Source organism: Sorghum bicolor, chromosome 9 (genome assembly GCF_000003195.3).
Source record: "Sorghum bicolor cultivar BTx623 chromosome 9, Sorghum_bicolor_NCBIv3, whole genome shotgun sequence".
In the NCBI taxonomy this organism is placed as follows: Eukaryota; Viridiplantae; Streptophyta; class Magnoliopsida; order Poales; family Poaceae; genus Sorghum; species Sorghum bicolor.
The window spans coordinates 34,819,711-34,834,513 of record NC_012878.2 but is presented as its reverse complement, the minus strand read 5'-3'; positions in this window follow the sequence as shown (position 1 = coordinate 34,834,513).

Here is a 14,803-nt window from a genome sequence, read left to right as displayed (position 1 = left end):
ATATCAATGCGAGGAAGGGGGTATTTATTCTTGAAGGTCACCGCATTTAGCGGACGATAGTCCACACACATGCGCAAGGACTGATCCTTCTTCTTCACAAAGATAGCCGGACAACCCCAAGGAGAAGAACTAGGACGGATAAGACCTTTCTTCAACAACTCATTCAACTCATTTGGTGGCATTCTATAAGGTCTTCTAGAAATAGGAGCGGTACCTGGAATCAATTCAATTTTGAACTCCACATCCCGATCTGGAGGAAGCCCAGGTAAATCATCAGGAAATACATTCGGGAACTCACACACCACCGGAATATCCTTGATAGCCCTAGATGTAACTGCATTCACAGTGCTACGGATATGAATATCTCGAGGACGTTGCACTAAGAACGCCTCCTTGGTATTTGGCTCTCTCAACATCACTACACGAGTGGTGGTGTCGATAAGAACTCCGTTACCACTCATCCACTTCATACCCAGAATTACATCTATACCCATACTGGGTAAGACAACCAGATCAGCAAGAAACTGACAGTCTCCAATTTACAGAGTTGGCCCCAGAACCACTTGATTGGTAGAAATATCATTCCCAGCAGCACTAATGCAATAACTATCCTTATCAAGTGTAATTGCCTTGAGATTATGCTTAGACACAAAGTCTGAACTCACAAAAGAATGCGATGCTCCTGAATCAAAAAGCACAAGTGCATCGCATTGGTTAACCAGAAACTTACCAGCCGTAACTACCTCGCCAGCAGGAATTGCCTCCACATTTGTGTAGTGAACACGCCCCTGGCGGACGTTCCCTTGGTTGCCCTTCTTTGGCGGGTAAGGACAATTGCTCTGCCATTGCCCGGTCTGATTGCAGTTCCAGCACGGACGGTTGGCAGGTGGAGTCTTGGCATAGCTGGGACCCGTGTTGCCCCTAGGAAGAGCAATAGAGTACCCCTTGCGGAAACCCGTCTTTGCCTGATTCTTCTTCGCGGGAGGGCGATATTGCTGGTTAGGAGTTGGAGCACGATACTGTGGCCTAGCCGCCACTAGAGCCTTGGACTGAGATGCCCCTGCCCCGGCCTCAAAAGCCCTTTTGCGAGTCTTGGTCGTAGTGTACACAGTGTTATAGTTCTCTTGGGTGAGAGCATCATTGACAAACTCATTAAAAGTTGCACACTTGGAGCGGCCCATAGTCTTCAGCAACTTGGGACCAAGACCCCGCTTGAAGCTAGCAATCTTCTTTGCCTCCGTGTTCACAAACTCAGGAGCATACCTTGACAGATGATTGAAAGCATGCAAATACTCTTTCAGAGTTTTGTTTTCCTGAGTTAACTGCATGAACTCAGTATGCTTCATCTCCATAACACCCGTTGGAATGAAATGCCCCTTGAAAGCCTCACGGAAGAGGTTCCAGTCAACCACAGTATTGTCCGGGAGAGCCTCCCGATGCTGGTTCCACCATATACCTGCCGGAACTTGCAGTTGGTGAGCTGCATACTCGGCCTTCAAACCCTCGATCAACCGAAGCAAGTGGAACTTTTGTTCCACCGTGTTCAACCACTCCTCAGCTTGAAGGGGTTCTTCAGCCTCTCTGAAAGATGGGGGCTTCGTATCCATAAAATCCTTGAAGCTACTGTACTGATTAGGAGCTGGCCCTTCTTGTGCATGACGACCACCCTGATTTGCCATCCGGTTCATGGTCTCAGTGAGCATCCTCTGATTTTCCACCATCATTTGCATCAGCTCAGCTGGATTTGGTGGTGGAGGAGGAGGGGGTGGGTTCATGTTAGCACGCCGTTCCGCACCTCGAGTGCCACGAGACATCTGTAAAGACACAGTCAGTGAGCATTGATGATGACAAGATTTGCCGTAGAAGAACTTATATTTATGCCCGAAAGTATTTGAGAGAATAACTTCACAGAAAAGGCACAATAATTCAATTCCACAAAACAACATCACCAATCCACCACATGACACAGATATCCGCAATATGCACAACAACGGAGAAACATCATCATAACCAGTCGAACATGATAACGTTAACACATTGGGTCCATAAAGTTATTACACCATCCTAGTACATAACATAAGTCAAAGATCAAGGTTCCAGATTACAACATGATTACAAAAGCACCACTGCTGACTGTCATACTACAAAATATCCTCACAACAACTACCCACTACACTCCAGGCTCGTCGTCCGAGTCCTCGTGCAAGGGTCAAGCTCCAGGCTCGTCGTCCATCCTCGTCACTAACCGGCTCAAGCTCCTCGTCCTCCACGTCCTCGTGCAAGGGTGGTGCAGCCGCTGCTGGCCTATCTACCTCCATACCATCATCATCGGCCACAATCACCTGAGGTCCCACCTCTGGATACACGGGTATAGGGCGAGGAATGGGGTGTAGCAAGTTGTTGAGACGGTGAATCTCCACAAGACCAGCCTCAATCTGATCCTACAGATAGTTCTCCCGCTCAAGCGACTGAATCTGGTGCATCTCCCATGCCCAGCGCCTATTCTCCGACACACGGAGCGCAGTATCCCGCTCACGAGTGACCTGCACCAAGCGCTCCTACACGGTCTCCCTCTCTCTAGCTAACTGACTCATCTGCTCCTGCTTATGATCTCTCTCTCTAATGGCCTTCACCCACTGCTGCCTACGATACTCCGCAATGTCTTCCCAGTCATTGCGGTCCTTCTGAGCTTGCTCCAGGAGTCTAGCTTGCTTACAAAACTTGTGAGCACGCTTTTCAGCCTTCTGTTGCATCTCCTGAGCCTGGCGAACAGCCACCATCACCTGTGCATAAGTGTCCTCTCGCTGACTGAACAGCTTGAGCACAGCCATCATAGCACTCATAGCAGGACTAGAACTCTCAGCTCGCTCTCCACTACCTCGGACCAACGCACAACCATCAGCCTGCTTCCACTCCGCTACTGCTGGGTCAGCACGGGGAATGGAGACCGCTGGCCCTCCTATCAGCTCATCACCAAACCTCTGACAGATATTGAGCAGCATAGCCTGGGTTGCAACCTGAGCTGCTTCCCAAGGAGTCTGCCCATCAGAGTTGTAGGTCCACCCTGTCCATGTAGGCTTGCCCCCATGTGGCGGAACAACTCCCTGCACAGCAAACCACTGCACACCTCCCGTCATGTCCACCTCCCACCAGGAATACTGAGGTGGCTGAGTATACCCTACAGACTATAGCACCCTCCAGAGCAAAGTAGGGGTGCCAAACTCGCTCAAAAAGGTGTCACTGGGGCGAGGTGAAGCGGGCACGTCCATCTGTGGAAAGGAATAAACGTGGGTATAAGAGGATTAATTTAAGCAACAATTATTTAATTAGAAGGGACGGCATTGTAAGGGAAGGAGTGGACAGAATGTATGTATGAATGCGACATGATGCATGCGCGAACCGTACGTCCTCACAAACTTAGAAAATTAATATTCTAACGGATATACGGTGGCTTACATTCGTCTCTCGATACGATAACTATCGATTTTTACGCGCGCTGTTAGAGTACCTATAGAAAACTTCATTGCAGCCCAACAATTCCCAATATATCACTCAAGAAAGCAGTAAACTAAGTGCACATTGCTTATACATGCCTGACATGCACAAACAATGACACCACAGCTACCCGAGAAATTAAATGCTCCCCAATTAAGTTTCTGTCGTGGTTCCATGGTTTTGACATGTAACCACTCCAGAAAACCACCGCGAACACTCCCCTAGACCGCCGTTTGGACGATCATGCTCTCACAGCTCACACTTACCAGGGCGTAGGTGCGACGTTGCATAATTTAAATCTAGCGACATATGTGGCTAACTCACATATGAAGGCTACCTCTACCATTAGACCACAGGGTAGCATAGTGCGGTCATCACACATCCATACCTGAGTACTGCCGGAGATGCATAAATAAAACCCCCCAAGTCAGTACTTAAATAGCCACCTATAGTCCTTATATGGGCAAGGGAGATTCGACCACTGGCATATTTAAGTGTTGATTTTCACAACTTTTATTTAAAAACTCTTTTTGTTTTTAAATACACAAACACTGCATTTATAATGCTGAACTTGCTCTGATACCAGCTGTCACAGAACCGACCAAATTATAAGAGTTCAAGTGTAGAAACGATCGACAAGCAGTAAAGATTCCAAACTTGAGCCCATATAATCCCGGTAGTCAACTGAAATCACGAAGGACTTGAAACCAACTTGCAACAAACCAAGATCGTAATAGTTCAACATAACATAGCGATTGTTACATAGTCATTCACTGCCGTCGAAGCGGCACCACATCGGAGTTACTTAGTTATTACAACACATGTTTGAAGTAGTGGAAGCAAAATAATTACACACACTTTCCAAAGTTCATTTCACAAGTTCTTGTTCAGCCAGGGTCTCATGCCATCCATCCAAAAGCAACAGATACGAAGTAGTTAGAGAACCGTGCCCAACGGTTTAGTCCTCATCCCCAGCGGGATTGAGACAGGTCTTGCAGAAGCCATCATAAAAGATATCATCTCCAACAGGTGGGAATAAACCCTGAGTACAAGGATGTACTCAGCTAGACTTACCCGTCTAGTAAAACATAAAGGACACCAAGGATCATGCAATGCTAAGTGTCAAGTAGAGCTGGTTGACTCAACAGTTGCCAAAAGCTTAATTGATAGCTACAATGTAGTGAGGGCATCATATTAATTATCATTAGCCTATCACTAGATTAGCACCTATACTAAAACACGTCACTTGATTATTCCAAGCAATAATAACGATATCAAGTTCATCATATACTCTTTCTTGCTATCATCATTATCACGAACCAAGTTCATTAGTGAATGCTACGTTTGCCGCTGCTCTGTCAAGTTCTCACTATCCGGGAGAGACGACGATTTGAATCGATTCCAATCCAGCTGGAGGGTTATTCCTAGCACTCAACCAAGCATCCCCCGTCGGAGAGCCAACGGGTCACCTTTGGTACGACTCAGGAATCGCTGCTCCGATCAGCGCCGCACTCCCAGGGCTACCACTCTGCCAGGGAGGTCAAGAATTTTAACTCACCTGCCTTTGGTCTTACGCCAATGGTCCCCCGCACACCGCACTTCCTCCAGTAGTGCGCACTTTATACTTGCCGGTCTTCCGGCCTGAGTCTTACTACTAGGCTTCGCGGTCGGAACGAGTTATCCGGCCAACTAAGTGTTAGGTATGCGTTCAACATGACAAGAGGACGTACAACGATCGGTCCTTAGCTGCCACAGACGGAGTTACTACAACCTTGCAAAACTCCGCTCGGCTTAAGTCAAGTTAATCAGGTTCTTTCCACGATAGCACATATAGACAATCGTGATCCGACTCAACCCTATCTCGCGCAGGTGACAGGATATCACCCGACTTCTACCGGTTAAAGAATGTCTAAGCCACTACTCGATCCTAACTCTATAACTAGGTGGTGGTAACATATCTGGACAAGGATTGAGTAAAATGCAGCAAGGGTTTCATCACAACTCCTATACGTAATGCATCAATAGATATAACATAATCAAGTAAGCTTTCGAAATTAAAGTGGGAGACTTAAGATGCTCCGGGGCTTGCCTTTCACGAACGAGGCTGGCTCGTGATTCGGGCACTCAATTTCCTCTTCGGGCTCCTCGAGTCCGGCTTGCTGGACCTCCGTCTCCGGGTTGCCCTCCTGGCCTTCGGGGTTCACTTGAAGCTCGAAAGAGGCTGTCACGTCCGATGCACCTATTGCATGCTCGATGAATAAGGAGGTGTGCATACTAAAGGATGAATGCTTGATAACATAATTAAACTCACTGGACACTCATTTACGGAATAACTGTTATAACAAGTTCACACAAGATGATAAGTTAACTTAGCCAAAACCTACCAAGTTAACCTATAAACAGCAAGCATCACATAACAGAACAGCTCAGTAAACAGGTCATAACTATTGCTATAAAGATCTAACAAACATAAATGAGAACATTCTGGAAAGCTTATGAAATTGTCTACAATTCATCTTTAAACCTCACAGCAAGATTCACAAGATAAACAAGTCATTTATACAAAGTTCCAGGTTCTGTCCCAGAAAAACAGAGAACACCTATTTCTGGAACCCAACTTGGAAGAGCTATAACTTTTAAACAATTGGGCCAAATGATCCCAAAACTAAACCACAGCTAGTTCATAAAGTTTACAACAACTTTGATTTAGACAAGTCTTTCAAAAAACCAAGTTATCATTAAGCAAAAGTTAGACTATTTCCTTGCTGTCCAGAACAGCTCTTAACCCTTAATTAATTATTTGATGACATAGCCAAAGCATAAACAGTGCCAACCAAAAAGCTTATAAGCACAAGTATATCATAAGATAACCAGAACATCATATGTTAACCCCTAGACATTTAATAACAAAGCATTTATCAATTTAATTCTATAAAAGGACATAATTACAAGGTACTAGCAAAAGTACTCAGAAAAATCTACAAAATTTACAGAAGTACAAGCATGTCAGTTGGACATCACCATCAAATTTCAGAGCAAATGCACATGCCAAATTCAAGATGAGCATTTAACATGTGGCAAGGTGCTTATTTCACAAATTAAGAAACATGGCTTATATAGTGTCAAACAACATATTTCGGATTATCTACATGTTACCAATACCATAAACAAGTTTGTCACCAAAGTAGAGCACCAGCATAAGCACCAATTATTTACTATGATTTAAATAAGAAAACTAGCCATAATACCACCATAAATTACATATCACAGATATAGTACCCCAAAAATCATGAAATATTTGTCATAGCATTCTCATACCACTTAGATCCTAGCATAAAAAGTTTATAGCCAGATGAGCAGTATATCAAGAGATATGGATTTACTCAAGAATAACAAGATTAAATCTTAATAATTATTTTTCCTAGAAAACATGGTCCATTTTATTTTTTTATTAAAAACTAGCCATCTCAAAGAACATCACAAAATTGGTTTCACAATTTTTGGATCTCAAAAACAGAAGATATGATTTTTGCAAGAAAGCCAAAAATCTGGATATGAATAAAAGAAAAGGAGGGAACTAAGTGTCACTGACAGCGGACCCCACGCGTCAGGTTCTTCTTCCTCATGACCGAGACGACGTTCACCGGCGATTTCTCCGCGACGGCGAGGTCTCCGGCCAGACCAAGGGCACCAACGTGATCCCCAGACCTTTGCGAACCGGTTGACCCCCTTTTCCCCATGGCGGAGCCACCGGAAGGGGCTTGCCGTCGATCATGGCGGCTCGGCGGAGGTGCTCGGCGTTACGCCGGAGCTCTCAGGCCGGTAGAGCGCGACCTAGGATTTCCTACAGCACCAGCGGACTACGGCGAAGCTTCCTAGGTAGGCGACTTGGCTTGAAACGGTGCGAAATGAGCTGGCCACGAGAGGGCCCAACTCCAGCGGAAACACGGCGGCGCTGCGCGTCGTGTCCGGCGACGGTGACCGCGGTAGAGCATCCGCCAAGTGGCGCAAATGCTTGCTAAGGACCTAAGCTACCTCTAGGACCTAACTAGAGAAGACGAGAGGCTCCGAGGAGCTCGGCATTGAGTTCGCCAGAGAAGAAAGTCACGGCGACCCGATTTGGCGGAAAAAGGAAATGTCGGCTCACCGGAGGATTTCACGGCGAGTTAGCGGGCGGAGGATGGAGAGTCGGTCACGGCGGAGCTGTGGGTGAATTTTGGTGGACAGCAACGCAGCGAGGAGCGCGTACGAGCTCGCCGGAGTGAGCTCGCGACGGTGAGCTCGCTGCGGCCGCGTTTCTGGCGAGAGAGCGCAAGGCAGAAGGTAATAGACGCGTCCACTTCGCCCGGGGTGTCGCCGTGGAGGTCATGCGGCATCTGGAGCTGATGAGCGGGGCCAGAAACGACGTACGGATGCCAATGTCGCTGTTGCTCTGCCGCCGGTCGGCCACGTCGACGAGCTCGGTTCTGATTCAGACAAAACGATGACCGACTGACAGAGCTACTTTGACAAAGATTATCTCCCAAACCAAAACGAATTAGGAGATGATGTAGTTGACGAAGTTGGAGTACTAGCTGAGTTCTACAACATTGGCAACTGGAGCAAGAGGTAGATCGGCCTGGTTTGAAACATATGAAGTTTTCAAAATCGATCAAGCAAACTGCAGCGTCCCCAGACTTAAAATTTTTCTAAGTGTTGGAAACAGCCCCAAATCTGCTTTTTGGGTCACTTTAGAGCTAGATGTGATCATTTTCATGAGATGGCCATAAAACAACTTTTGTTCCTTATAAAATTTTTACAACTTTGCTGTAGAAAGTTTTGACATGCAAACATTTTATGAAACATTTTTTAAAAACCTAAGCAAAAGAGGTTTCTAGGGCCTATACATGTAAGTATGACTTAAGTGATTATTTTGGAGAAGTGATCAACGTGAACATTGTTCCTAAGGTTGAGTTAGGCATAGATAAACTATTTAGCAAGGCATAGCACCCAAGCATGAGCATGGTTCACACAAACACAAGCATAGGAAGCATGATTAAACAAATTAAAGCACACTTAAGCATAAAATGACATGGCTCAAGGTAGATGATGATCATGATGTGATTGAGTAGATGATGACGCTCATGTTATGCATGTGATTTATGCAACCATAACACTAGGGTGTTACATGGAATACTCCCGGGTGAAAGCTACATCGGTATCCGTGCGCTTGCGGATTTTTCTGTTTGCGTTTAAAATACCCAACACAAGACTAAATATTTTTTTTTTGTTTTTTTAAGGACAACTATTATAATCTTGAGAATAACTTGCAACTAAGAAGAGAGAAGAGGGATTGTGAGCTGGAGATAATTTGGGTGTGGAGTTGAGCTCAGAATGCATGGGTATTTATAGGGGAAGAAGGGCAAGTGGTGAACATCCCAATGTGGGGGTCGGCCGACCTCCCCATAAGCACTATGTTTCAAAATTTTGAATCATGGAAGGGAATCTTGCAACATATATGAACTCTTTTCTAGAGATTGGCCAATGTACGGGTCGGCCAACCCCTACCCTAAGCACTTTAGCACTCTAAATGATGTGGCATTAAGTGTCTACTAATGTAAAGCCTAGGCATGGACAAGAAGTAAAGTTCTTTTATAAGATTCCCTTGCCTAGTGCTATGTGAAAGAGAAAAGATGATTTGCAAAAGTGGAGATTTGCTTAAAGTGGTTGTCAGTGATCATGACAACACTAGAGCATGTCTAGGAGACTACTTTGCAAGTTTAAGCTGGTGCACAGGTCCCAAACAGACCATTTCCTTTCAGATTTTGGCTTGTGTGTCATGCATGGGTTTCTAAAGCAAAGCAAATGGGAGATAGCAGACTGCCAAAAGGGCAAGTCTTGGGGTCGACCGACCCCAACATGAAAGCTCTAGGAGCATCCAAGTGCTGACCTCGACGCATTGCATCAAGCCAAATTGAAAGACTACAAGTGGGTCCAATGGTGGGGTCGACCGACCCCACCTCTAGGTGATCCACAGGTCGAAACTTTATTGCAAGTTGTTCTCAAGAATTTTATTTATTATTCCTAAGCATTTTGTTGAAGGGAAATATGCAAAACTAAACTAAGCATGCAATTGGAAGGGAAATGCAAGAATTGAAATGCAATGAGTAAAGATGGGATAAATACTATTTTACCTTATCAGCAAGGGCTCCATGTTTTAGGTCCATAGAGCAGGACCTCTCCATCTTGTTTATTGCTTGGGTGCTTCAGATGGCCCTGGAGATATGGACCAAGATTGCACCTCCTCTTGCCACAATTGCCTACCTTTGCCTTGAGGTTCTTGGAGGCATGGTATGGTTCTCCTTTAAGAACAATGGCCTCCATGGTGACCTCTGGTTTCGTAGCTAGTCTCCCTCATGATTGAAGTGGTTCTCACTTATAGAATTGATGACATTTGTGCTAGTGGGGACTATGACATGCTACTCAAGGTAACTCGGGAGGCATATAGGGGGCTAGAAGGTGTTGAGTTTGAGACAAAGAGGATTGGGATGGAGAATAAGAAGAGGGAAGGCCAATGAAAGCTATTGCCAAAGATTACAAACTTGTTTTCACAAGAGTTGGAACTGGGAATAGTTTCTAAGTGCTGGCACAACACTCTGGGTCAGATTGGGTTTCCCAACTATGGGTCACCCGACCCCATCTCGGTGGAACCAAAAGTCCACACTTCTCCCTCAACTCTCCTTTTCGTAGGACCACTTTCAAGATACTTGCATCCTATCAAGTAGGGGTCGCCCGACCCCTAGTTGTTGGGTACAGAGCAAGCGAGTTTGGGTCCTATACTTTTTAGGTGATTAGAAGTGGTCTGGCCAAGTTTGAGCCAAAGTGGGTACTAAGTCCAGGTCGCCCGACCCTAGTTTGGAAGTTCCAGAGCGAACAAGTTCTGGGTTTGTACTTCCCCACATGTCATAGATGGTTTGGCCAAGATAGGCTTGGTTAGCTACTAAGATGGGTTCGCCCGACCCCATAATGGAGGCTCCCCAAGACCAGTTTTGTCTTAAGGACTAACATAAGTGTATTCATGCTATCCTAAAGGCCAATCCACACAAAATGTATAAAAGAAGTTAAGACATGTAGATTTTAGTCTTGGTGAATCTTTAACAAGGATGAGTTCTAGCATGTCAACTTCTTCTATCAAGGATCAAACTCCTAGAAAACTCTTAAGAAGGTGGCCACTTACCTCGAAGATGATGAGTCATAGCATTGGCCCTTCTTTGTTGCATCGAAGTTCTCTTTGGCCAAGAAACTTGTCTTCGACCATGAGATCTCAAGTTGTCTCCATGAATGATCTCATGACTTACCCATAGAGATATCGATGTTATTGCTGCCGGGGTTAGTCCAAAAGTGCAACCAAGTTCCATGCAAGTATGTTTGGTTCAATAATCAAACTTAACACCATGTCTTGTTTGATTAAGGTAGTCTATTTAACCTAAGCACCATGCTTAATTTAAAAAGACTATGGAGGTACTCACTCGAGCGATTAGTGTAACCAAACCAAAGCATACTAACATAGAAAGAGGGAGCGTGATAGGATGAACAAGATTCATTATACTAGAGACAAGATAATGAGTGATGAAGACAAGAGGCAAATATTTTTCTTTTATTATTTTTATTTTTAAAATTTTTATATGCAAGGTAATGCAAAGTGGAGGATGAATGCATTTAAACAAATATGATATGGTTAAAATAAAGATTAAAAAATAAATGAGTGATATGCATAAACATCAATGCCTTAGCTTTTTCCTGTGGCGTGGCCCATCCAAAGGACATCATCATACTGACTTTAAAGCCAATATATGAGCCGGGATGTTCCCGTTTAACATTCGACTACCACAAGCTAGACTAGGAGCCTGAATAGGTAGACAACAATAAAATTGTTATCTATCTAGACTAGGCATGATGCCCGAATACAACTCAATGACTAGGAGCTACCCAAGAAAGCACTAGATTTATGCAATATTAAGCAAGCATTCAGTGGAAAGGATAAAAAGAAATGAAAGGTAAAGGAAGGATAACTCGGATGACTTGGTTCTAAGTTAGATCAACTACCGTTCCCCGACAATGGCACCAGAAAGCCTGTTGACTCTAGAAGTGGCAAACGGAAATACCGCAAGCGTACGGTAGTTAATGTAGCTTTCACCGGGAGTATTCTAGGTATCGTATTTTCCACGGGGAACATGAAGTGAACTAACTAGGCTCAAGGTCAACCAAAGGGTCAAGGATAGGTAAGGATAGGTAAGTGATCTCACACAGATCCTAATCTAAAGATAAATGGTAGAGAGCTAGCTAGGTGGGAGGACAATGAGTGAGAAAAGACTCCTATGACTCTAACTTTACTCCTGTGAACTAATCTTATGGGCGCCTACAGACCGTACCCAACGTGAATAGAACCTACTGCGAAGTAGAGGCCTGTCACGCTTCGCCACCGCCCACTATCACGTTTGATACGGTGGTATTCAAGGGTAGGCTTTAGCCTAAGCACCACGCTTATGCTAACTCCTACTACTCAGACTAAGTATACAACCTAGTCCAAGCGCCGTGTTACAAGCAGAGAAAACAACCCAAGCACTTAAGACGAACTTAGCTAGTATATAACTACTATAAGACAGACTAGGACACTACAATAGAATATTGCACTAAGTAAATACTGAAAGTAAGTACTTAGAAAAGTAAAGGAAAAGCAAATATATTAAATTCTCAAAGTCTTACATGAGAAAAGGTAAAGAGGAATACTAGAAACTAGAAGACAACTCCGGAGAGTCTGAGCTTCGCTCGACTCAACTCTAACTCCCACACTAGACTAACACTACTACCCTACATTGTAACAAGTGGATCTTGAAGTGTGTGATGTGATGAGATGAAGGCCTATAGGGGGTATTTATAGCAAGAGGTGGAGTAGGGGCCACTCCACTGCCACATCAGCAATCCGTGTGACCTCCAGCATGCACCATTGGACAAACCGACCGTGGAACCGCCATATGATCAATGGTTGGGGTTTTCCATCACATGTTCATCATGGGGACGTCAGTGGGAGTAAACCGACTCAAGATGGGGCCCACATGTAGGTCGGCCGACCTACCATCTGGATGATAGTGGGTCCCACTAACCTTCTGGAAGGTCCTTAGGTCGGTGGGAGGCTAGGCCAGGTGGCATGACCCAATTGGTCGGTCAGCCGACCGACCTTTGGGGCCCCTAGCCCACCGCTAGCCTCCTAGTGGTGTCCCCACTTGTCATGTGAAGTGTTGTCCAAAGTTGAGTCTAGTTGCACACATGCTTGCTTCCATGTGGGCCCAAGGATCCATGTGCTAAGTGTTTGAACCGTTGAGGGCAAGCACACTTGTATCCAAGGGTTGGAATTGACTCCTTGGAGTATGTGTTGATGCAAAACTGATCTGCAAACACAAAGGGCTAATACCCGATTCAAACGTTAAGGCGTGCCAGCCGATTTGACCTTACTATCGGCAAAGGTGATAACTCGAATACTTTAGTCCTGACAACAGCGATGCGCCCGGATGTCACGGCTAAGAGGTACTCACGCGGAACTTGAGAACACGCCGAGCTTAAGTCAACGAATTCCTAAGAACTCGTAATAAAAAGAAAAAAAAAGTATGACGAAGTCGTCGAAAAGTAGATGCTGGAATATGAGTAAAAACGTGTATTTGATTGATTTCTTGATTTTTTCTACAAGGCCCTAGGGTCTATATTTATACCCTGCTCAAAGAGCTACAACCAGACACGATTAGAATTCGAATTCCAAATTACTCGGAATCCGTATACAAAACGATGCAAATAATTAAGGAAATAACAAAACTATCCCTCGTAACAAACCGAAACTCCTCCACATAACGACCGACAGCTTCCAGACTCCTCCTTTGCATCATCGGCAGATCCTTTGCCATAGTCATCAGCAGACTTTCTTATCTAGCCATCGGCACCATATTACTGCCTGTCACATTCAACTTCTCCCTCATCGGCAACCATCCTCATCGGCAACCCGCTTTGTAAACATCGTACTGCCACCTTATCCTGCCAGCCTAGACACGTGCCCAAAAACGGTGTCAACACATGCCCCCCAGTTTCGGAGTATAAAACTATTAATGCTCCGAAATTCTCTGCAGTAATGATGCCTTCTCCCGCAATTAATGCTCCTAATCTGGTAACCGACAACCTCAATCTGGACAACTCTGATCCTGATCCTCCGCAGATTCCTCGAAATCCCCAACTTCCTAAACGGGCATCTTTCTCAGTCGTACATCGGCAACAATACCGTTACAAAGATCTGCCGATGCTCTGACCAGGATATTCGCAAAAACGATTACTTCCCCTCTATCCGCCCATCGGCAAGATGACCGTTATAGAATATCGCCGATGGACCAACCAGGAGATCTCGCACAGTAAAATATCTTCAGATAATGACCGCTTCCCGTCAAATCACCTGCACAATCCCTGGATTACCGTGCGAACAGTTACCATATCCACCTGAGTACCCTCGGGTTTCTCGGATGCGGCAAAGAGATAAGTCGGATTTGCCCTTGCCCATCTTGTCCTATAAATAGTTCCTTCTTGGGTACTCCTTCCCCACCACACCATTCTACTACCCAACTTTACTTTTCCAGCGGCGGCGCCATTTACAACCTTCAAGACCTCCGACAAGCACTTCTCTTCATCAACTCCGGTGCCCTCCAACGTTCTCTTCACGACAAGATGGCCATCGGCTTCGTCGTCCCTGAGGTCAGATCTCCATCTCATCTTCCGTATTTTTTATTCCTGTTCATCCGCGATTCATCTTACTGAATATTCTCCTTTTCCCTTTTCTTTGTATTTTTATTCCCCCAAAATCACTAGGAGCTGTCCAATAAAATTGTCATCCCCCACCGATCAACCACACCTCCAATGTCTCGGCCCTCTAGGGGATTCAGATCCAACCAACCTTATCAACGCAGAAACCAATAGGATCCCCTTTAGAGCTGAAAACTTTTCTTTAGATCTGTGGAAAGACACTTTTCGCTCTTGGCCCAGCCCTACCGTAGGGTGGAAAGACTGGTTCTTGAGGGTCAGCAATTCTTATGAAGTCCAGTGGGGTGAAAGGAAGCTAGCCCAATGCATTAGGCTATCCATTGCCGATATGCACAGAAACGAGTCATTGTTGATAGCTGCGTCCTACTTTTGGTCAGACACCCTCAATGCTTTTGTTTTTGGCCACGGCCCTGCTTCTCCTACCCTTGCCGATGTAGCCATGCTCACTGGGCTAGATATATCTTCTGCCGATAGC